At 39.6% G+C, this 24,524-nt stretch overlaps 1 protein-coding gene and 1 long non-coding RNA gene across 4 annotated transcripts in view; one reads left to right on the top strand and one right to left on the bottom strand.

Moving 5' to 3' along the window:
- Positions 1–24,524, top strand: part of LOC309604601 — a 99,200-nt gene that overhangs the window by 30,865 nt on the left and 43,811 nt on the right. The window lies entirely within an intron of this gene.
- Positions 2,518–24,524, bottom strand: part of LRMDA (leucine rich melanocyte differentiation associated) — a 1,312,323-nt gene continuing 1,290,316 nt past the window's right edge. The window contains exon 12 of the mRNA XM_082408834.1: positions 2,518–11,934. The gene's annotated coding sequence lies outside the window, so the exon portion shown is untranslated. The remainder of the gene's footprint in view (positions 11,935–24,524) is intronic.

Genomic DNA, 24,524 nt, shown 5'->3' with positions numbered 1-24,524 from the left:
GCGGATTCTTCTTTGTCTTTAGGTGTAGAATATCTTTTCTGGTAGGTTTGAGTCTTTTTTGTTGATGGTTGTTCAGCAGTTAGTTGTGATTTTGGTGTTTTTGTGAGAAGAGGTGAGCTCAAGTCCTTCTCCTCTGCCATCTTGTCTCTTGTCCCTGGGTTCAGTCATGTATTTAGTTCAGATGGTCTCAACAACACCTTGCTCTCTCAAGGCTGTGTCCTTGGAACAGCTCCCACTGAGGGAACAGTGGGCAGAAGGACATTCTAAGACAGGGGAGTGTGTGAGGTGCTTCTGAGTGTGTGGGACCCGCCTGCAGGTCAACTGGCAGTCACATCCTCTCCATGACCTCTTACGAGTTGCCAGGCTGCAGCCCCAAGGACTCCATGGCAGGAGCCTGGCTTGGGCTTCCTTGAAACATGGGCCTTAGGGTAATAGGACTTTTTACGTAGTGGCTTAGAGTTCTACATGATTGTGTTCCAGTGAACAAGACAAAATCTGAGTGGCCCTTTGGAAGTCACATAGTGTCACTTTCATTGTACTCTATTGGTTGAAGTAGTCTCAAATCTATCTAGATTCAAGAGGAGGGGATTCCTCCTGATGAGAATTGTATCAGAGTATTTGCAGCTGTGTTTTAAAACCAGTGCAGAAGGCAGTCTATATTAGTTACCTTTATTTTGAATTGATATTGAGGATGAGAAATGCATTATACTTTTCAGAACTTTTTATTTCTAAATGTATTTATCTGGTCCTAATACTATCACTTACTAACTGTGTGACCATGGAATCCTACCTAATGTCTCTGAATCCCATTATCCATATCTTTAAAATGGAGATAATACTTATACCTACCTCACTGGGTTTCTGTGAGAAGGAAACGTGACAATGTCTGCAAAGGGCTTAGCAAGAACATATTCCACATTTATTCAACACATACATTTAGCATTTATTTGCCAAGCTCTGTTATAAGTGTTTCACAAAGATTACCTCATTTAATCCTCATTTACCTCTACAACATAGACAGTGTTTTTATCCCTATTTCAAGGATGAGGAAATGGAAATGGTCACAAAGCACGTATGTGAAGACCAGGACTTGAACAGAGCAAGCTGGCTCTGGGGTCCATAGTCTCAACCCCTCTGATGTTCTGCCTTTCAGTAGATAGTACAGATGTGAATTTAGGCATGCATATATCATTTCTTGAGCACCCACAAGTAATAGTATGAGCCCAGGATTTTGGTTTGTACAAAGAATCTGTTCATCTAGAACAGGGGTCTGCAAATGATGACCGTGGTCCAAATCTGGACAGTACTATTCAAAGTGTGTTACTCATGGCTGCTTTCCTGCTATCACAGCAGAATGGAAGAGTTGTGACAGAGACTGTATGGCCTGCAAAGCTGAAAATATTTATTATCTGTCCCTTTGTTGAACAAAGTTTGCCAAGCCTTATTCTAGACCTTACCTGAAACAATGCTTTATCCCGAATTTCTTGGAATTTCAAACATGTTGAACCGTGTCCTCATCCTTGTTAATTCCTTACTTAACAAGTAGCTATAATAATATATGGCAGCCATTGTTCTAGACCCTGGAGCTACTTGGTGAATAAGAGAGGCATGGTCCTTGCCCTCAGGGAGTTTGTGTTCTGCTGGAGGGAAATTAAAAAAAAAAACAAAACACCAAAAATCAGCAAGCAAAACCAAATGATTGTAGATTATAATGACTGCAATGAAAGAAAGAAATAGGATAACACGTAACTGAGGTTAGAGAGAGGATTTCTTATAAATAGAAGCAATTGTGGGTGAGAACTCTATTACTGCAGCTAAAAGCATCCCAATAATGAGGTACGTGGAGAGGAGAAAGTATGAAATTGTCACCTCTGAGAGTGGAACAGAAAGTTTATTAGGAAGTGTGGGAGGATGGATGCTCAGTGTGGAGTGCCCACCTCAAGATGTGAATTGAAAGTGAATGGTCAGCCTGACTGTATGATTTTTCCCTTCTGCAATCTGAAGCAACTTGGATGCAGACATGGAGAAAGTAGGGAATGAGTTCAACAAAAGTTGAGGTTTTGGAGGATAGCAATAAGTGGAAATAAGGGGAGAGATGAATGGGCAAATTTAGCCTGGAGACAGACTTTGTTTGGCTAGCCCATTGTACTAAAAGTAAGCATTCGAATGACTTTCAATGGAACACAATTTGGTTCACCATGTCCCTACACATTCTTGCTATGTTCTGTCTTGCCTGTTTCACTTGTTTATGTTTTCTGCCTGACCCCGTAAACTTCTGAGATTGCAAACACTGAACTATTGTAATAGATGACAGGCTCTTAACCTGCATGAGGAGAGAATGGAAGGACAGAAAACTAAAGGATTATGAGAGAATGGTAGGATTAATGAATTGGAGACTGAACTTTTGATGAGGTCAGATGAGAGCTAAGGAATTATTAAAGTGAGGACTGGAAATATAGCACAGTCTCTTAAGAATGGAATATTAAAAATCAAGATTCTGAAGGTAGTAGACTGATGTTTACAAGGTAAAGAGTGTGACACTGGGAGAGGGTAGCTGAGGTAGGGAGAAGCAAAATGTTACATGCATATACAAACATATACATGAAACATGTGCATAGAACGTTCATATATACACATACATAAATTCATACACACAGGCTGGAAATGCTTTTAAGAGGCTACCTGGCATTCAGATTTAAGAAAATATCTCCACATAATGAGGATGTACTCTTTTATGGGTTTTCTAGACACATGATGAAAAGAGTCATTAGGAAACAGCCCAAATGCAATCAGCCAAAGGCAAGCCTAGACTAGAACTCGAGAAATGCATTTTGTGACAAAACAAACTTTCTTTCTTCTACAGAAAAACCAGGGTAAATGAATTATTAAAAACATACCTTGGGCTTCCAGAGACCCCAAAACAATGACTGCTGCCTAGGCTGGTGTCTCCCCATATATCTATATACAGGTTTCCCCCACTAACTGAAAGTAGAGCCATGCTATGAAACTTTTCATAAGCCAAAATGGTATAAAGCGAAATAGCAATTACCTTAGGACACCTCTTGCTAACTGACACACTGAATAAATGGAGATGAAGCACAGATGCTGACAGACACGGTTCAGAGCTATGGGGGCTTGACACTGAGATGTGGAATGTTGTTCCCAGAAGAGCTTGGCGGTGCCACTCTCACTACTTGGGGTGAGGGATGCCTCTATAAGGGCCCGCTGCAAAACAAATGCTGATGCTCTTTGTGTTTTTCACCTTTCCATAAAAGCAAAAATCTTCGGATTTCTTTCAGTTTGAAATTGGTACTAATGTAGGTCTTTCCTAAGCATAAAGTGACGTAAAGCAAACGTTTGAAAAGTGGGGGATACCTCTATATCTCAGCACTGGTGTCTCCAGGCTATTGGGTGGAGCCAGGTCTTGGTGCCAATGAGCTAGAGGGAGGATTCCAAGATGTCGCCCAAGTGCTGGCTTCCTCCAGGCAGTAGAACCAACTTCCAATTATGGCTGATGCCAGTGTCTACGTCCCCAGGGTAAGCCGCAGCGGCCACCCTGTCCCCCACCTCTCAGGGAGACTCTCCACGTTCAGCAGGTAGGTCTGGTCTAGGCTCCTATAGAATCACTGCTTTTACCCTGGGTCCTGGTGCCTGTGAGATTTTGTGTGTGCCCTTTAAGAGTGAAGTCTCTCTTTCCCCTAGGCCTGTGGGACTCCTGAAATTAATCCCTGCTGGCCTTCAAAGCCAAATGCTCTAAGGGCTCATCTTCCTGTGCAGGACCCCCAGGCTGAGGGAGACCAACATGGGGCTCCGAACTCTCACTCCTAAGTACAGGGAGAACCTCTGCACTGTAATTATTCGTTGTGGGTCGCCCACCTGGAGGTATGGGACTTGATTTGATTATATCGTGAGTCCCCCCGCCCATCTCATTGCGGTTCCTTCTTTATGTCTTTAGTTGTAGAAGATCTTTTCTGGTAGGTTTCAGTCTTTTTCATCGATGGTTTTTCTGCAGATAGTTGTGGTTTTGGTGTGCCCATGAGAGGAGATGAGCTCAGGGTCTTTCTATGCCATCTTGGTTCTGCACTTCCGCAAACTTCCTTTTATTGTGTAAAGTAACACATTTTTAAAATTCTGGGGACCAGCATGTAAACATATTTGTAGGGACATTATTCAGCTTACCACAATAACACAGATATAAAATTTTAAAGTAAGTTGACACTTTTAAACTTTAAAGTAAATTCTCAAGGCAAGTAACTGAGCTGACTTCATGATTCTTGAAACCCTTAACCACTTGCTGGGCATAAAACTGTCAAGACTGGATTATGAGGATTTAATTGGTGAAAGCTGGGCTATGAGTCCTAAGTAGGAAAAGAGAGGAAGTATCTGCTCCCTTACTTAATATCTTATGGGAAACCACCTGAGGAGTAGATGTATGTCCCCTGGAGTTTGACCACTGTTAGATCCATGTCTGAGGAATCTCAAAGAAAGGACTGTGGCTGCTGACCTAAGCATCAGGGTCAAGGGAAAGTAAAGGTCTGCATTTGAAAATAACCCTGCACCCAACAACGCATGGCATCGTGTGTTTCCTATGGGCCCACAGAAGGCCATCAGAGGAAAGAGTGTGAACCTGGGGCCATTTAAGAATTCTACCATTGAGTATCACCTAGGGTGGTGATAGGATTCCAACAGAGGGGAGCCTGGGAAGAGGAGTTCTCCAACAAAATAAGGCTGGACAAAGGCCTGGAGGAACAGGTGTATTCTCACATCACAGGATTACAGTCAGAGGAACAGAAAACACCTATAAGAGAAATCATCACTTAAAACTCCACTCTACCTGCCCTGTGAAGGGAAAGGAATTCTTCTTTAGAAGAAGTTACTACCAGCTTGCCTCTCTACATTTTTTTAATATATTTATAAAATAAATAAATTGATGGAATTGGACTTGAACATGTAAAAAGGTGCTCGGTATCATTATTCATCACAGGGATGCAAAATAAAACCACTATATACTATATATATAGTACTATATACCCTTGAGAATGGCTAAAATTAAAACAACTGATAATATCAGGTGTTGGAAAGGATGTAGAACAAGTGGGATTTCTTATGTCTGGGGATTCCCTGAAGGTCTGTGACTGAGAATTGGGCTGTACTTGCACAAGACAAGATTATTTGTAAGTTCCCAAAGAGCAGGTTCTACAGTGATGAGAATAAAATATTTGGTAAATTATTTGGAAATATTTTCTAAAGTAAATGATCCATATACACTATAAGCCAATAACTTTACTCTCTGATATGAACCCAATAGAAATGAGAGCTTATATATGTCAAAAGTAATGCACAAGAATAATCATAGAAGCTACAATTAAACACCCCCACCTGGAAGCAACTGTTGTGTCCATCAAGAATGGAATAGTAAATAATGTGTGCCCTTTAAGAGTGAAGGAATAATACACACATTGGGGAAAAAAAACACAAACTACTGATACACAGGCCAACACGGATGAATCTAAAGACATCATAAAGTGAATAATACTAGACACAAAAGTGTACCTAAAATGTTATTTCATTTACATGAAGATTTAAAACTGATCTGTAGAGATAGAAAATCAGAATAATGGTTACCTCTAGGGGACTAGTGACTGGGAATAAGCATAAACAAGTCTTCCAGGACCTAGAAATAGTCTATTATCTTGATTTAAATGGTTGTTACATACTCATTACACATATGTATTAATTCATTTAATTGTAAACTTAAGATTTTTGAATTTTTTATGTTATACATCAGTTCAAAAGAATACTAGTTAAACAAAAATACAGGACTATCTAACCAAAAACTGAGAGAAAATAATACATAAAATAGAAACAGACCCATCGTGACTTGGCTGACAAAGGCCTTAAAAGCAATGTGATTAGTTTATTCAAGACCATAGAGATAAAGATGGCCAAAATAAAAGATGGAAAATGTCACTAGAGTAGCAGAATCTATTAAAAAGATCAAATAAAATTTCTAGAATAAAAAAAAAATACTATATCTGGATCTAGCTTTTAGCTATGATAGAGAAACTGGTACTGAACTAGCCTTCCCACTATTAATTAAAAAAAAAAAAAAACCCACAAAAGTTTATAAAGCATCAGACAACAGGAAGCATGAGACTGATCCCTGAAGAAGAGAAACGGAAGAAGTAGGCCACACTTAAGAGTGATTGTCTTAGATCTCTGCCTGAGGGCAATTTTTAAATCGTGGTGCAGTAAGCTAAGGTCCAAACCGTGTTCAGTCATCTTGCTGAACTGAGGAGGTGGAGATAAGAGTTTGGGGCAGCTGAAGAGACTGGAGTCTGTGAGTAGGACATGAGACAGGAGGAAGCTGTGCAGAGATGAGACCCCAGAAGCAGGCATGGCAATCCCCTAGAAGTCTGTGACTAAGTGTTGGGCTATATTTGCACAGAACAAAATACGCTGAGGATTTCCAAAAAGCAAGTTCATCAGAGATGAGAGTAGAACAGAGAAACTAAAGGTCACACAATGCTAGGGCACAAGACAAGTTCAGCTGTTCTCATTAACTCCTTATTGACATCTCAGGCATCCGACTGAGATACCAAAAAGGTCAAACCTTAAGAATAGGGACCTACTCTAGAAAGCCTACTCTAGAGATCCTCCCTAATAAAGTCTAAAGCCAAGACCTGACAAAATCTATGGAGAGGGCAGAGTTTGGAAGATGAGTCCTTCCAAGTAAAAAAAATTTTAATTAAGAAAGAGTTTAAGATTTTCACAGGTCTGCCCTAAGAAAGTACAAAACCAAGCCTACACAAATTCAATTGTTTCAGATTATAAAACAGGGGAAAATGTCCTGCTCACTCTCTTAGGTTAGTATAATTTAGATAATATAATCAGATGAGAATAGATCAAGACAATAAAATTGCAGATTAGTTTTATCTATCAACATAGATGCAAGAATCCTATATATAATATTACTAATTGTATTATATACAGAAGTCAAACATTTATATTAAATACAGTAGAATGAGTATATATTTATAAGATTAATATATGTGATGTATATGGTTTAGCTGCTTATTTATGAGAGCTATGCAAGAATAGTCCATTATGAAGAAAACCCTATGTATTCTACTATATTACCATTGAATATATTAAGTATCTAAACATTATATTTAGGTGTTGAATATATAATAGATACTTTCATATATTTATTAAGTGAAATCAATACATATATTAAGAAATTTATATCTATGTTAAAACAAGCAAGGATAATTTCATATCGGGAAATCTCTCTATGTAAGTCGTGAGATAAAAAGAGTAAAGAAAAGGGTATATGGTCATTTTAATAAACACAAAAGGAATTTAATAAAATTTAACATTCATTGTGGATATTAAAAGAAGGCAAAGATCTTACCAAAATGCAAAATGAATAAATCTTTCCCTTATATGATAAAATATTATTTCTCAAAAACCTACTGAAAACAGTGTACTTAGTGGTGTAACTTTAAAGTTAGAAGCAAATTTAGGATTCCTGCTATTGATGCTTCTCTTTAATATTTTATTGGAGTTCCTAACCAACACAGTAAGAGAAGAAAAAGAAACAAAAGGTATAAATATTGGAAAGAAAGGGAGCAAACTCCTTTCTTTGAGAATTTTTCTTCTACAGTAAAATTTTCTTTCTACAGTAAAAAATTCAAGAGACTCTACAAAGTATTAGAAATAAAATTTTTAAGTAGAAGATCAACATAAAAATTAGTAATATTTCTATATGCTGGCAGTGACCAATTCAAAAATACAATTTAAGAACTGTAATTCCCAACAGCAGCAAAGCTTTTAGAACATCGTGGATAAAAGAAATAAATTTTATTGATGGACATGAAAAATACCTAAATAAATGGAGAGATACACTGTGTTTAATCATGAAAAGTTTCAATCTTCACAATTTTAAAATTTTCTCTAAATTTATGAATAGATTACATGCAATTTCAATCAAAATGTGTGAGGGAAAATAACTTCCATTAATGCTGGAAAGCGGAGGGCAGATAAAATGATCAAGAATGCTTGCTGTGAACCTGCGTTTAAGAGCCAAGACAGACCACTGCCAACAAGTACCTCCTCGGATGGAAGCCTTGGGTTTTCATGGCATCTGATAACATCTTCAAGTATAGAGGAATGGTAGTGCAACAAGAATTTAGTACTATTTAGATTCGTCAGCACCCACAATTGCACACTCCCTCAGAGCCATTGGATTAGTGGTTTTGGTCTCAGTGTTTATGCCTAACAAAAGCAAGCAAACAGTCATTAATGTGTAAGAAGTATGAATCTAAACTTCATAAACAGGAACAAGTTCTTTTTTTAAAAAAGTCAAATAAAAAATGATTCTTTCACAACACCAAAATGTTGTAAACCAGAAAATCTTTCTTCGCCTCTTGCTGTGAACTTTTCTATTCTCTCAACTCAGTGTTTTTTTCATTCAGCACCCTCCACATAGGAAATGAACATACATTTCTGTCATTGACCTGAAGTGATTCAGACTCATTTAAGAGAACCAGGAGCTAATTAGAGGTGATGACCAATGAATGACATCTCCAAAAACTGATTTGCAAACCATGACCTCTGCCTGTGGTTCTGTATCTAATCTCTGATGGATAAAACAGAGGTAAACCCATTTTTGGCAAGACTTATTTTTGTACAGATTTGGAGGAAATTATGGTCCCTGACACTAAACTGCTATGAAACATATCAGCTGTGTATATAACACTAGTGCAATAAAGTTCCAACCTTCAGGAAGAAATCAGATGTGGGAGGGATTTTGACTTGAAATTCCTAACCCCATCTATTGAAAATCCACCTTATCAGCAATTATTATTTGAGTATAGATAGGGTGCAAATTGCTACATGAGGTGCCTGGGGTACATTTGATGACCGAAAGAAGACTGGAGAAAAATGTGATATGCATTCATGCAACCTCCCTCAGCTGTCTTCCAGGGTTATTAAGTACCCAGCACTGTAAACTTCTACTTGTTTCTTTAAAAATTGTTAAAGCTGAAATGCCAGCATGTCACCAGCAGAGTAATATCCAAATCATACCTTATTCCTTCCAAGAGGCTGGAAAAGACAACGTACATCCCCCAACGAGGACAAGACTAATCATGGAGCTAGTGCCAAGCCTGTGGAGATTTCCCCGGGGAGCTCATCACTTTATCACATGTCACAGCTTTGTTCAGTTTCAACATTGCTCTCCGGAGCAGATTCCCTTTCTTCCACAGGCTCCAAAGGGGAAAGAGTTTCCTATAAAATCGACCTAGGACAGGGCTGGCCAGGTTCAGGGATCCGTGGTAGCAGCACACTAACAAAACAGCTACAGAGGCCATTCCTCCACTGAGAATAGTGATTTGACTCATACTAGCATCTGGACCAGAAATTGGTAATTCACAGTCACTACTTGATTTGGGAATTTATGCAAAATAATACTGGCTGCCAGCAGCTCACGTGTCATTCCTCCTTACACTTTCAGTCTTCTTCCTCCCTTCATATGCCCAGCTGTGACAGGCTTTGGGAACATGAGCATGCTTGCATACATGTTTGCACACACACACGGACACACATTTAGACAGGAGGTTATCGATACAGTTGGCTGCTCTGCTTCTGTAATCCCTGCTTACCTAGATCACGATGCATAACTCAAAGTCATAGAAAGCTGCGAGATTTTGCATTACTGCCTTTCTCCTACACGTAGCTTGTTCAAGAAGGGTTAACCCTGTCACTTCCCCACCAACTGTAAGACAAAATGTCCTCCCAGCTTTGATCATTTTGAACCAGTCCTGAAAGTCTAGAGAAATGCATTGATTTATCCATTCAGGATAGTTTCAGTTAAACCTCATGACGGTAGAGAACAGCAAGGAGCGCCAGGACGCAACGTGTTGAGAAATCACAGCCGCACGTTGGTTGACTTGGCGTCACCAGAAACCAAGAGCTTCTACTAGTAACTGAGATCTCAGGCAGATAGAGTGATGGAGAAGGGACCCCATAGAGAACACAGTATTGGCCACAGGGTCAAAGATTCCTGGGGTTCTTTGGGGTTCCTCAGGGGGTAGGTGGAACTCTTCCCAGCTCTAAAACTCAAAGGTTGTGACTCAGAGTTGGCTCTGTCTTGCTAGCCAGAGGGGGGGAAATGTTCACTGAAGTGGCATTGAAGTGACCTGGCCAGAGATTAAAATGTTCTTTCTCTCCTTTATTCTCCCAAGTTACACTGCACTCTCTCAGGCCACGCTTCTGAGAGAGCAAAGACGGACAACAAAGTGCTGTCAGATACCCTGCTGACAATGTATAGAAATGAAGAGATTGTCAGCAAAGGCTTCTGTGAAGGTTGCAGGGCCGGGTGAGGGCAAATGTTTTCTGAAGTACAGTTGTCACTCTGTGTTAATAACTGCATCTGACCTTTCCCTGACAAAGGCTCTTTGCTGGGTTCCACACTGAGTGGCCAGAATGATTTAAAATTTAAGCCCTGACAATAGGGGACACGCTGCACTTTATTTTCTCCAAAACTTTTGCCTGTCATGGAAGTTCTGCGGAAAGCAAGAGAGAAGGGTGAAAAATCACCCCAGGGCCACTCCGTGGAATAAGCTATGCTGGTAACTAAAAAGGCTCATGCTTGCAACTACAGTTCAAGTACTTTTTAAAAAATCAACTAAGGCACCATTTCTTCTTTTGCCTCAGGGATAAGTGACTAAAAATAACTAATAAATATTTGTGAATCCCTTTCCTCCACTAAACCTGGCTTAACCTCCCACTAGAGGCTCCCTCTCCATTAAAACTGATCTTTTTATTCAACCCCAACTCTTAAATTGACGTCTTGGTCCAATTCTTGTTTCATATTCCACCTACCAGCCTTCCCGTAGCCTTGTGTGCTTTGATAGCCCGCTATTCCCAGAGCTATTGGCGCTAATTATGAGCTCTCTTTGGAGATTTATGGTATATTATCCTCAGCTGTTATTTAGCCAGAATCTTCTCTTTTGCATTTGCATGAACCTATCTAGCTTGCCTTGTCTCTAGAAGCAATAAAAATTCAATAGCTAAGTATTGATTTAAAATGGGAACCTAGGAGTCAAAGACTCTGTGTTAGGTCTGAGGGAAAAGAAGTGAAGGGTCAGCGGTGAGCTTTACCCTCAATGTACTTCTGGTCCAGTGGTGCAGAGGCAGCTGGGGTAGAAGCTGATGGAAGAGGCCATTCAAGGCTGAGGAGGTAGCTCTCAGATTGAGGTCAGCGGGAGGTAAGACCCAAGATCAAGAGAGTCCTGAGGCTGAAATTCCTTCCGTTGACATATGCCCAAACTGGGGCCCAACAGGTGAAATGATTTGCTACTGGCAAGTATCAGCACAGCCAAGATGGTATAATACTAGTAGGAACTAACAGTAACGATTGCACACACTCTGTGAGCTCTTGTCCTGTGCTAAGGGCTTTACGTGCAGTCTCTCTTGTCATCCTCACCACAATTCAAGAGGTTGGTCCTATTGTTTTTCTCCAGGTTTACCAAGGCTGAAATTGAGACATTAAGTGACTTTTCCAAGGTCACAGAGTTAGCGGGTGAGCCAGACTGAGACCCCAGGGCTCTGCCACTGTAGTCTGTGCAACTCTGTCCCTCTATTCTTGCTCTCACTTCCTTCAAAGAAGAAGAAAAAAACTAAAATGAAGTTAAAACTCCTTACTGGTATGCATGATTTCCGGTTCAGGGCCCCAGGTGTCATTAAAAGCATCAATCACAGACAAGATCTTTCATTAAAGGGCCTTGGTTATTACCTCACTTGTAAAATGAGAGGGTCGGACCAGATAATCTCTGTGGTCCCTTCTGGTTCTCACAGTCTATGATTCTATGATTCCAAACAAAGGTTGCCATCCTCCAAGACTGTAAATTTCAACTCCTTTCACAAGCCCTAAAGAGGAAGGAAAGGAAAGAAGAATTGATCGCATGCTTGTGCAAATTTAAGTAATAGAGCACAGAGATGCTACCCTTGTGAATTCCTGGGTGATATGCATGACTTGGAAAAAGAAGAAAAGTATTTCATGCAATACCATAGGGCACCCTTAGCTTAGCCTTTCTTCGTGAAATAAAAATACAACTGAGTTTTTCAAGTTAGTGGGTTGATGTATCACTCTGTTCCCCCCATCTTTCTCGTATGATTCCACAAACATTAGAGAGAAATTTTTCTGCTTAAATTCCTTCCTGCAACAGAAGTAAATATCTTACTTTTATAAAATGCATTTCTTAAAGATAAAATACAGTTCTACAATGCTGTTTCAGATAGATTTGCCATAAGTCAGATACCCTTGTTCACATAATGGGCTAGGAACATAATCCATCTTGGGGAGTCAGGAAGTACAGAACTTGGTCATATTAAGGTGCTCTGTTATGAGGTCCAGTCACTGATACAATGAATTGTTTTTCAACTGGGCTGTGGCTGCCACCATAAGTCTTCGGCTTGAATGAAAAGGCAATTAAGAAAGGAAGTTGGAACAAGAAACTCAAACTAGATACTCTTCTTTTTCTAGTGCTAACATAATTAAAATTGTGTTTAACTGCCAGTTGGCCAAAACTAAATAAAAATGTGCAGTTAAGGGCCCTGGTGAGACCAACTATCTCTCAAAAACTCTCTCTCCTTCTAGTGCCATTTGATTCTTTTCTTGCCTGCAGAAGTTTCTCTTAAGATGTGGTAAATTCTGCGTGTGGGTAATGGAAAAGTTGCACATCCCAATTCCCCATTTCCCAATCCTTAGTTACTTTAGAGTGAGTTGGCTCTGACAGACATAATGTACTTTCTGCTGCTTTGCACAGGGCCCATCAGGGTGACTGTGTTCAAAACCCATAGCCCAACTTCCTTTCTTACGTGACCATGGTAAGAAAGCCCTAGTCTCCCAGGAAAGCAAAAAAATTGTATTCCATCAAGGATGGTATTAGTAATCTGTTGCTAGGTAATAAAGTACTGCAAAACTTAGTGGCTTAAAAAAATACAAAATTATTGTCTCTCAGTTTTGGGGGGGTCAGGAATTTGGGTATGGCTTGGTGAAGTCATCGATCTGAGGGTCTCTCACAAGGCTGCAATCAGGGTTTAACGGCAGTAGGATCTGCTTCCTAGCTTAGTCATTGGTTGTTGTCAATCTTCAGTGCCTTGAGGGCTGTTGGACTGAGGGCCTCAGCTCCTTGCTGGATGTTAGCTGGAGACCACCCTCGATTCTTTGCCACATGGCCTTTTCAGCGTGGCAGCTTGTTTCATCCAGGCCAGCTAGACAGAGTCTGCTAGCAAGACAAAGTCACAATCTTTTGTAACCTAATCATAGAATTGTTATCACATCACCTTTCCATATTCTATTGGTTAGAAGTAAGTCACTAGGTCAGTCAGTCCATACTCAAGGGGAGAAGATTATACAGGGGTGTGCATACCAGGAAGGTGGAGATCACTGGGAGTCATCTTAGAGGTCATCTACTACAAGGAAAAATGTGGTTCCAAGGCTTGACCAATTGTCATACAATAATTAAAAGCTAAGGTCTAATCAGTTAGCCTCCTTCCCAATTTTTAGAGCAAAATCATCCTTCTAGGAAGAATAGAATCATCAGTTATAGGTGCTCCTTCTCATCTCTGCTACTACCTACACATGTGTGATCTTCACAGCTACTATTTGAAATGGAATTTTTTCCCATATAATCATTAAAATTACACTGTTGCATTATTTCTCAGAATTTACACTAGTAACTCTTATGGTTTAGTTGCTGTTGATACGGGTGTGACCTAAAATATATAAAAATATTCTGAATCTACCAATAAATCCCTGTGGCTACTTGCACAAGTCATCTCCCCACTTTGGGTCCAAATTTGCTTCCCTGAAAAGCCAGAAGTTTACTTTAGATGGGGACTACGCTCCCTACAGCGTTGTCATTATATGGTTTTTATTTTGGGTCCATCAAAAGAAGCACTAATGAAAACCTTGCTGGATTTCTTTATGATCAATATGGTCAGCTGATTGCATCCAGTGTCTATCTGTTAGGGTTCTCTATTCTAAGCAACAGAAATGGACTCTCATTAACTAGAGTTCAAAATTATGGTTTGAGGGAGGAGGGAATTTATTGGGAGGAGGGAATTTATTGGAAGGATAATGGGGGGGGGTGGTCATAGACTGAAAGGAAGAGTAGAATAACTAGGCCACTGGAAGGGAAGCAGCTAAGCCTCCTCTAGGGCTTGCAGCAGTGGGTCCATTTCTCTGGGGCCCTTTCATATTGAGGTATGGCACCAAATGTCTTATATTCCTGTATGCCTTCTCTGATTAAACCGATATTTAAATCCATAGGGGAGAGATTCTGATTAGCTCTACTTGGATTATCATCCTACCCCTGCTGTCAAGGGAAAGAGTCTTATGATTGTCAGTCCCATCAGAACAAGTGATGGGGGAGGAGCATTTCCCAAAAAGAGGTCATGTTGAGTAGATTAAAGCAATTTATATCACTACTTTCAACCAAAAGGATGGCTGGGACAATGGACATTTGTAGGAGATAAGTTAGGAATATGTTATCCATAAAACGTAGTGGCTTAAAAACCTACAGAATTATCTCACAGTTTTGTGGGATCAGGAGTCTGGACATGGCTTAGCTGGGTCTCTAGCCTTATTTATGGGTCAAGTTAGGGTTAGTTGAATCAGCTTTGATCTAAGTATGCCTTCCTCAATCAGTAGTACTCAACAGTAGCCACATGTAGTCTGTTGGAATGTAAGCCCCATGAAGTCAGGAATCTTTGGTTTACTCAGGCATCACAAGTGTCTAGAACAGGACCTGGCATATAGTTGACTTTCAATAAATATGGTTGAATAAATGCATTGAATGTACTTGGCTGGTGCAAATGTGCACTGGTGCAAGTGAACCATATCTCACACAGAGGTTAGATTCCAATGACAATTTGTAATGGGGAGCTGCATGTCATAAAAATGACCACATGATGAATAACATGGGGGGGGGGCTTTGTAAACCTCACTGAACTTTGACATTTTTAGCCATTTTTCTACATAATAACTCCAACAGGGTTTTTTCTTTCTGAAGTTTCTTTTATCCAGCACCGTAAAAGTGACTCCTTTGCATTTACTGGCCATGATGTATAAAAATGTGTATCATTAAGCCTTTCATGACAGGCCCCAAGAACCACGGCCTGGGCATAAGCAGGTTCATTTGTCTTGTCTTGTCCATACTCTAGGATGTACACTTGTGCCTATGCTGCCATTTTGGAAAATATCAAGATCCTTAAAGATGTTCATACCATTGGACCAAGTATGATTACAATTTGGAAATTATCATAAGAAAATAATCAGAGCCCTATAGGGATGTATATTGCAGTGTTATTTTTAATAGTAAAATTCAAACCTATTAAAATGCAAAATAGAGAAAGGATAAATACTTTATGTATATATAATTAAATATTCTGCAGCTTTTGAAACTCTTGCTTCTTGGTAGTAAAATGTTATCATACCCATTTTAGCAGTGGAGGAAGTTAAAGATAGATTCAGTTCCTTGTACAATGTTCAAGTGTCATATAATCCCTATGCTGAAAAGTTGACCTCTGGTCATTTAGTCCAACTCTAACTTAATGTGAGAGTCTTGTACATACTGCTTTAAGGGGTCCTCTGACTTACTTGCTACCTCCCATGAATGGTGTGATTGACAGAATAAAGAGCCCCCCAAAGATTTCCACGTCCTAATCCACAAACCTGTAAACATGTGATCTTAAATGGCAAAGAGGAATTAAGGTTGCAGGGGGCATTGAGGCTGCTACCTAGCTGACCTTAAAATAGGGAGGCTATTTTGGATTATCTGGGTGGGCCCAGTGAAATCACAAGAGTCCTTAAGAGTGAAAGAGGGAAGTAGATGAAGAGAGTCGGAAAGGAGATACTGGAAGAATGTATCTCCAGATACATGTATCTCCATGTATCTCCAGATACATGAAGAATGTGTCTCCAGATACTGGAATGTATTTCCAGAATGACTCTGGAAGAATGGTCAGAGGACATGGGACACTGCTGGCTTTGAAGATGGAGGAAAGGGGCCACATGCCAAGGAATGCAGGCAGCCTGTAGAAGCTAAAAAAGGTGAGGATACAGATTGTGCCTTAGAGCCTCCAGGGGAATGCTGCCCTGCTGCTGTGACTTTAGCCCAATGAGACCCTTTTACACTTCTGACCTCCAGAACTCTAAGGTGATAAATTTAAGTCACTAAGTTTGTGGTAATTGGTTACAGCAACCATAGGAAACTAAGACAGATGGGTAGTTTGTCATTTCTCAAAACTACTTCCACATTTCAGACCTTGCAAGGCAATGTGGGAAAATACACTAAATATTTATTGACCAGGAAGTCCCTGAAAGATGGACTTTAAAGTACATTTCTGAGGTCTCACCTCAAATCTTAACCTAAAACCACAACCCAATTCACTGAAATTATGTAACTGATCTTAGCATATTGTCTTTCTTTTGGCTGTCTTGGTTTGGATTACCTCTCACACGTGGTGGTACATAGTGCCTTGAATTCCTCTGCTTTCTAAAATTCTTAGACACAGATCTGGTGAGAAATTAAATTTCTTTGAATAAGTGAATAGACTGTAATAATTGATGAAGTTGAAGAACTACTCAAAGGCTTACTCATAACCTATAGCCTGGGCTTCTCAGGGATTTAATAAAGAGTGTCTTCCTCTCACACAGTTTACCAGCCTTAAATTGTTAGAGAGGAAATCAAGGAGTCATCCAGTTACATGGTTACATATTAATCATTAGATGTTATAGTTGGTCATAGTTATTTTATTTATTACCTTTTTATGCATCAAATGCAATATTCAGAAGCATATAGACAGTTACATAGATTCAGGGGCTTCTAACCTAGGAAAAGTGGGCTTGGTTTCTCTGTGTGCCCTTTGTTTACTTGCATGAACCAAAAAAATGCATTTCTAATTATGTCAGGACATCACCCAACGATGCGACTGTTGCAAAGAGATCACAAATTAACCAGCAAAAATGGAAGGCAACCCGGAGTTTTTTGAGAGCAATATTAGAGCTTGGAGAATTCATAAACCAAGTAAACCTTCTGACATAACTATAAAAATGTGGTATAAACCCTAGAAAAAAATGGCCATCTTGAAAGGGTAACAGCACTTTTATGAGAATTCCAACTGCACCATGGCAACATCAACCCGTCAAAGCAAATGAAGGGTAGTAAAAGTAAAATTAAACATGATGGAGGGGACACCAGCTTGCTAACAGCTTTCCAAGCAGTAAAGCTTTCAAATGTTATCTCTTCATTGGTCTGTTCAATCACACATGCCTGCTACCAAGCTTTATCATATTGTGTATCTTTCTCATCACTGCAGCCTGCCACCGGTTTGATGGACTTGTCTGTATATCCACAAAGGAGGGAAAGAGAGCGTTCCCCTTCCCCCAACTGCAGCTCCCTCCTTGTGAGCCCTCATCTCTCTCCTGTAATTCTTCCCTCCCACTGTCCTCTCTTGCCCTTGTTCTGGGGTCCAACATGAGTCTCTCTGGCCTAACAAAGGTTGCCGTGCAGCTTTGAGCTCTGGGGACTAAATAGAGATCAAAGCCCCATCCTACCCTCAGTCATCCAAAAGACAGATTCCAAAGAGCGTCTGACTTTGTCCTCTCTTTGCTTCTAAAAATCAGCATCCTTCTTTCCTCATGGTTCTTTTCCCTACCAACTAATCCCTCTTCCCTACCACTTCTCCGACCTCCTGCAGGGAAAATTGTGAAGGTATTTTCATGTGTTAACTAACAGACTTGCTAATCCCCTGGACTGAATGCCTTTGCCCTGTTTTCAGGGATGCAGAAATCTTAAGGTTACATTTATTCTCTGACCTGCTCAACCACCCGGGAGTCAGGGCAAATTCTGGCCTTTCAGTGCTTTAAACTTCTTCCCGACTCTATTTCCCCGTTCTAAACAAATAAGGTTCCCATTCATTTTGTGTGCAGTGTTTGCAATGCCAAATACCTAAGCCTGTAGACCATATGAGTTATTCAACTGTATGGGAAGGAAAAAGAAAAACAAATGACTAATCAGCCAACTAAGGCTTCCCATAGCCCACACAGTGATGAGGAGATTCAGGGGGGAAAAAAAGCTGGGATACCACGCTGTGGTGCTTACACATAGTCAACAGGGGGTGGAAAGGGAAAGGAGAAACCAAGACAAGAAAGGCAAAGTTGCTGCAGCCAAGTGTCTCGTAAAATTGCCATGTTTTAGCCTGAGTTTATTGTCTGTTAGTGTCAGTAATTGAATTGCTTTCTCTCCTGTGGGCTAGTATGTGAGCCTACCTCCTTTTTCTAGGATCAGCATTAAAGTGTTCCCAGTTAAATCGGTTCCTTTGATTCATTCATCCATTCAACACATACTTATTGAGACTCAACAGCGTGCAGAGTTGGACTTAGAATGCATTTGAAGTCTGAGAAAGGGCAGCACTGAACTTAGCCATGAGTGTGCTTCAGAGAGAAGATGCCTAAATGTGCTGTGATGGCTCCCACCAGCTCTGTCTCCAAATGTTTCTCTCCATGTGTGCCTCCTATGAGTCAGGTCTCAGGCGTTTGGTTGTCCTGGCTCTAGCTTCCAGCCAGGAACCCAGATGTCTGCATTCGCTGATTTTCCATCTCTTTTTCTACTCTTAGAGGGTTATCGTAGCCTTCGGCACTTCCTGTCTTCAGGGGCTGCTTAAAGTACAAACATTTACTGGGGGGAAATATTAAAAGTATGAATGAGATCGTGGTTCCAAAAAGAGCCCATGAGGATTCTGATAAGTGTAATTTTGTGGTGTGATTGTGTGCACGCCCGTGCACACACACACTTCTGTTGCTTTATTCTTTACTTCAATTCATCCTAATATTTCTAATCAAATCAGCCAGCCATCTTCTCCCAAAATGTAAGAAATTGTTTATCTAGTTGATGATGCCAAAGCCAAAACATTGTACTTCTTGGAGGGTCCTCACATAAACTGAAAATCACATGAATTGAATCATGTCATCACGGAAACCTGGGGTTGAAGGCAGGGTTGAGAGGTGGATGGGCAGAGGGCTGGTTTTCTACTCACAGTCTCTTACAATTTACTCTGTGGCCTTGGACAAGTCACTTTTATTTTAAAACGTAGATATAAACATAAAAAAATTGTAAATACAAATATATACCCACCTACATCTTTAGCACCAATCATATGCAACAGTCTTGTACTAACTGTATTAGTGTGATAGGGCTGCCATAACAAAATATCACAGATGAGGTGGTAAACAACAGAAGTTTATTTTTCCTCAGTTCTAGAGACCAGAAGTCCAAGAGCAAGGTGCTGCAGATCCGGTTTGCTCTGAGGCCAGTCTCCCTGAGAATGGCTGAGCTCTGGCTGTGCTCTGGCTCTGTCCTCATGTGGCCTTTCCTCTGTGTGTTCCTCTGGTGCCTCTTCTTCTTCTTGTATTGGCCTCATTTCGACTTAATGCCCTCTTTATCTCCAAATATGGTTACATTCGGAGGTGTTGGGACTTCAATATAAGAATTTAAAGGGGGGGGGGATAGAATTCAGCCCATAACACTAGATGCAAGGCAACAAAAATAAATGGGGCATAGTTCTTGTCCCTGAGGATCCAGTCATTGAAACAGAAATAAAGTTAATTACACTATAGTGGAAGAAGTGTAGCAATAGAGGCAGATACTCAGTATAGTGAGGGGCACAGAAGAGAATCAGCAAGTCAAGTCGCCTTAACTCACAGAGAGAACCAGGAGGGAGACAGTGTTTGTACTGGGTCTTCCCATCTTCGTAGGAGTTCTCCAGGTCAATGGGAAAGGACGAGGAAAGGAATGGGCATTTGATATGGGTGGATATTTAGGGTCAACCCAGTGGCCCAAAAAGGCCAGTGTTGTCTCATATTAAGGACCTCCTGTGTTGGGAGGAGAGAAATGTGTCCCAGATCTGCTTAGCCAATTAGATCTCTAACTGGTCTAAATCTCACACAAGCCTATTTAAGGTGTGGTGAATTTTGTACTCTGTGTGCAGTGCTGTCCTAGGGTCCTTGAAGACAGAAAGGACACTAACCCTGTCTCTTCATAATCTGAAGAGGGAGATCAGAGACAATTGAAATAACTTGAATAACATTACAAGGCAACAAATGAATAATTCCAAAGAATATTTGCCTCTTTCCCTCTAGATAAAAAGAAGAATGTTATACTGAATCTTCTTTACATTTTGCTCAAGGAATCAAACGGTCTATGACAGTGTTTCTCAAACTTGAGCAATATATTTAAAAAATTCACAGATCCTCCTTGTGTTACCTTAAATTATTAATGTTATGTAAGAGCATAGATGCAAGAGCCACACTTCCTGGGTTTGAATATTAGATCTACCATTTATTGGTTATGTGACCTTGGCCAAATCACTAAACTCTCTTTGCCTCGGTCTTCTCATCTGTGAAATGGGGATGATAATAATACCTATATTCATAATAATGTTATGAGAATTAAATTAGTTAATATTTGTTTTATTAGGTTCTTTTTTAAAATTTACAATGTTGCATTTAATTTCTGCTGTACAGCAAAGTGACAGTTATATATATTCTTTTTAAGAAAAATTTTGTTGAAGTATAGTAGATTTACAATGTGCTAATTTCTGCTGTACAGCAAAGTGACTCAATTATACATATATATATTTTCATATTCTTTTCCATTATGGTTTATCACAGGATATTGAATATAGTTCCCTGTGCTATACAGTAGGACCTTGTTGTTCATCCATCCTATATATAATAGTTTGCATCTGGTAATCCCAAACTCCCAATCCTCCCCCCACCCCGCCTTGGCAACCACCAGTCTGTTCTCTATGTCTGTGAGTCTGTTTTTGTTTCATAGATAAGTTCATTTTTGTCATATTTTTAGATTCCACATATAAGTGATATCATATGGTATTTGTCTTTCTCTTTCTGTTTTACTTCGCTTAGTATGATAATCTCTACGTCCATCTATGTTGCTCCAAATGTCATTATTTCATTCTTTTTAATGGCTGAGTCATATTCCATTGTATATATATACCACATCTTCTCTATCCATTCATCTGTCAATGGACATTTAGGTAGTTTCCATATCTTGGTTATTGTAAATAGTGCTGCTATGAACATAGGGGTGCATGTATCTTTTCGAATTATAGTTTTGTCTGGGTATATGCCCAGGAGTGGGATTGCTGGATCATATGGCAACTCTGTTTTTACTTTTTTGAGGAACCTCCATACTGTTTTCCATAGTGGCTGCACCAATTTACATTCCCACCAACAGTGTAGGAGGGTTCCCTTTTCTCCACACCCTCTCCAGTATTTATTATTTGTAGACTTTTTAATGATGGCCATTCTGACTGGTGTGAGGTGGTACCTCACTCTTGTTTTGACTGGCATTTCTGTAATAATTAGTGATGTTGAGAATCTTTTCATGTGCCTCTTGGCCATCTGTATGTCTTCTTTGGAGAAATGTCTAGTTAGGTCTTCTACCCATTTTTCGATTGGGTTGTTTGTTTGGTGTTATTTAATTGTAGGAGCTGTTTGTATATTTTGGAAATTAAGCCCTTGTCAGTCGCATCATTTGCAAATATTTTCTCCCAGTCCGTAGGTTGTCTTTTCATTTTGTTTACGGTTTCCTTTGCTCTGCAAGAGTTTATAAGTTTGATTAGGTCCCATGTGTTTATTTTTGCTTTTATTTCCATTGCCTTGGGAGACTGACTTAAGAAAACATTGGTACGATTTATGTCAGAGAATGTTTTGCTTATGTTCTCTTCTAGGAGTTTTATGGTGCCTTGTCTTATATTTAGGTCTTTAAATCATTTTGAGTTTATTTTTGTGTGTAGTGTGAGGGTGTGTTCTAGCTTCATTGATTTACATGCGACTGTCCAAATTTCCCAACACCACTTGCTGAAGAGACTGTCTTGTATATTCTTGCCTCTTCTGTCGAAGATTAACTGTCCATAGGTGTGTGGGTTTACTTCTGGGCTCTCTATTCTGTTCCATTGATGCATATGTCTGTTTTTGTGCCAAAACCATGCTGTTTTGATTACTGTAGCTTTGTAGTATTGTCTGAAGTCTAGGAGCCTTATGCCTCCTGCTTTGTTCTTTTTCCTCAGGATCTTCTTTTTATCTTCTTTTTATCTTCTTTTAATCTCCTTTTATGAATTCCTGAGAATATGTAGTCAGCCTATGGAGTTAGAGACCCTAGTTTGAGTAAGGAGGTATCCCATATATGCTAATGACCTCTGTGAAGAGTGTACAGGAGGATGGTTGCATGGGAGTGCTGCTTATACGCGTGGGGCTACAAGGTACTCACACATGTACCTCTTCTTTGTATTTCTTTCTTTTAATTATAGTTAATTTACAATTTCGTGTTAGTTTCAAGTGTACAGCAAAATGACTCAGTTATATATATCTTATATATATATTTTATATATATATATATTCTTTTTCAGATTCTCTTCCATTATAGGTTATTACAAGATATTGAGTATAGTTCCCTGAGCTATACAGTAGGTCCTTGTTGTTTACCTATTGTATATATAGTAGTATGTTTACCTATTTTATATATAGTACTGTGTATGTGTTAATCCCAAACTCCTAATTTATCTCCCCCCCTCCCCTGCTTTTTCCTTGGTAACCATAAGTTTGTTTTCTATATCCTTGAGTCTATTTCTTTGTATTTCTTTTGAACAGAACTCTAGGTTCTGGAGTAACCCAGAGTTACCCATTGGTATGATGAAATCCTTCATAAGTGGAGATGTCAAAGCAATTATCTTATGGCTTTCTGAGTTCCCAACTCTATATTACAGTCAAATCGAACCTGGAAGCTTCTTTCTCGTGGTATCCGTTATGATGCAATTTGGCATCCTCTCCAGCCTAAATCAATACATTTCATCATTAAAAAGTTCAACCTCTTTGTAAAGAGCTTTGGTTTTCAGCTTGGTTGGGGTTGGGGCAGAAATGCCTTGCTCTGCTGGCCTGTGGACCACTGGCTCTTAATGAAACCCTGCAGAATGTGTGTACCTTTAAAGCAGAGAATCATGGAAGGCCGGCATGCAATAAGAAATGACCAAGTTCAACCTCTTTGTTTTACATGTTGAGAAGTCAATGCTGAACTTCTCAAAGAGAGCACAAACCTTAAAAATCATACTTACTGAGTGTGAAGAGTAAACAGGGAAAGTCTGTCTTTTCTTGTTAGAAATACTGTAGTCTGGTTCAAGGTGCTCTGGGATGGTCCCGGTACTTCCATCATTTGGCTACAGGACTTTAGCTCAAATGTGGGAGGTTTCTTGAACCGTTGGTTAATGCAGAGAGGCAGATCTGACTCCCTTGTCCTGATTTCAGGCTGCTCAGGCCACCAAGCTGTCCCAGCCTTTGTCATATGCCATCACATGTGTGTGTATGTCTGTCCTCTTCTAGTACAGAATTCCCAGATTATATGAATACGTCTTGTTGGCAAAAAGATTCTGTGGTCAAATAATTGTTGAAGTGCAGAGTTAAATAGTGAACATTTCCTAGGACTTCTTAGAACATTTAATATGCCCACATGCATTGCAAATCTCCAGCAGGGGCATAAGCAGTATGTTGCAATTCACTTATTTTTTTGAACCGGAGACTTTTATTTTTAGGGCATATCTGGTGGGACCTGGAAAAACACTATGTTACCTAGATTTTAATCCCCTGTCCACAGTTATAATGACTTAGTCCCCCTTGTGCCCTAAACTCAGTGCACTATGCTGGGCACATGACGGGTTACCAAACATGTTTAACGAAAGAATGAGTGAAGTTCCGTGTTTTCCCGAGTTCTCAATTTGCTCATCAGCCATATGTAGAAGTAAGATTACATGTTATTTTGCTTGGTTGTTTTAACATGTTCAGAAGGAGAAGGATTTGAATGAACATACATTGTTAAACTGGGAAATACTTTGTGTATTTTGTGTTACCATCAATATCAGAACAACCACTACCAATCTATTACTATTAATAGGTGCTTCACAGAAAATTGTTTCTTTTAACCTTTGCTCTACATGGAGTATTAAATACCTCATAAGTTTTATTACCATAATATATATAGCTTTTAAATAGAATCAGGTAGAATTAAATAAAATTTACCAAACATATGTAAATGGATCATTTGCTGGATCCTTGCTTTCTAAGTTGCCTAGGCCTGAAGAAAAGGTTACTCATATATCTAGATAAATATTCACCTGCAACCCTCATTCATCTGGTTATAACTATATATGATAATTATTACTACAGCTATATGTGTATATATATTTACGTTTTGTATATATATGCATATACTACTTGCTCAATGAATGTGTGTGTGTGTGTGTATATATATATATATGCAAATATGATTTTTAAAAAAAATTATTTATTTATTTATTTATGGCTGTGTTGGGTCTTCGTTTCTGTGCGAGGGCTTTCTCTAGTTGTGGCAAGTGGGGGCCACTCTTCATCGCGGTGCGCA

The sequence above is a fragment of the Balaenoptera borealis genome (assembly GCF_965194805.1).
Source record: "Balaenoptera borealis genome assembly, chromosome: 10".
Taxonomy (NCBI): Eukaryota; Metazoa; Chordata; class Mammalia; order Artiodactyla; family Balaenopteridae; genus Balaenoptera; species Balaenoptera borealis.
Note: the sequence above shows the minus strand (reverse complement) of the source record. Positions and strands in the feature narration are given on the sequence as shown.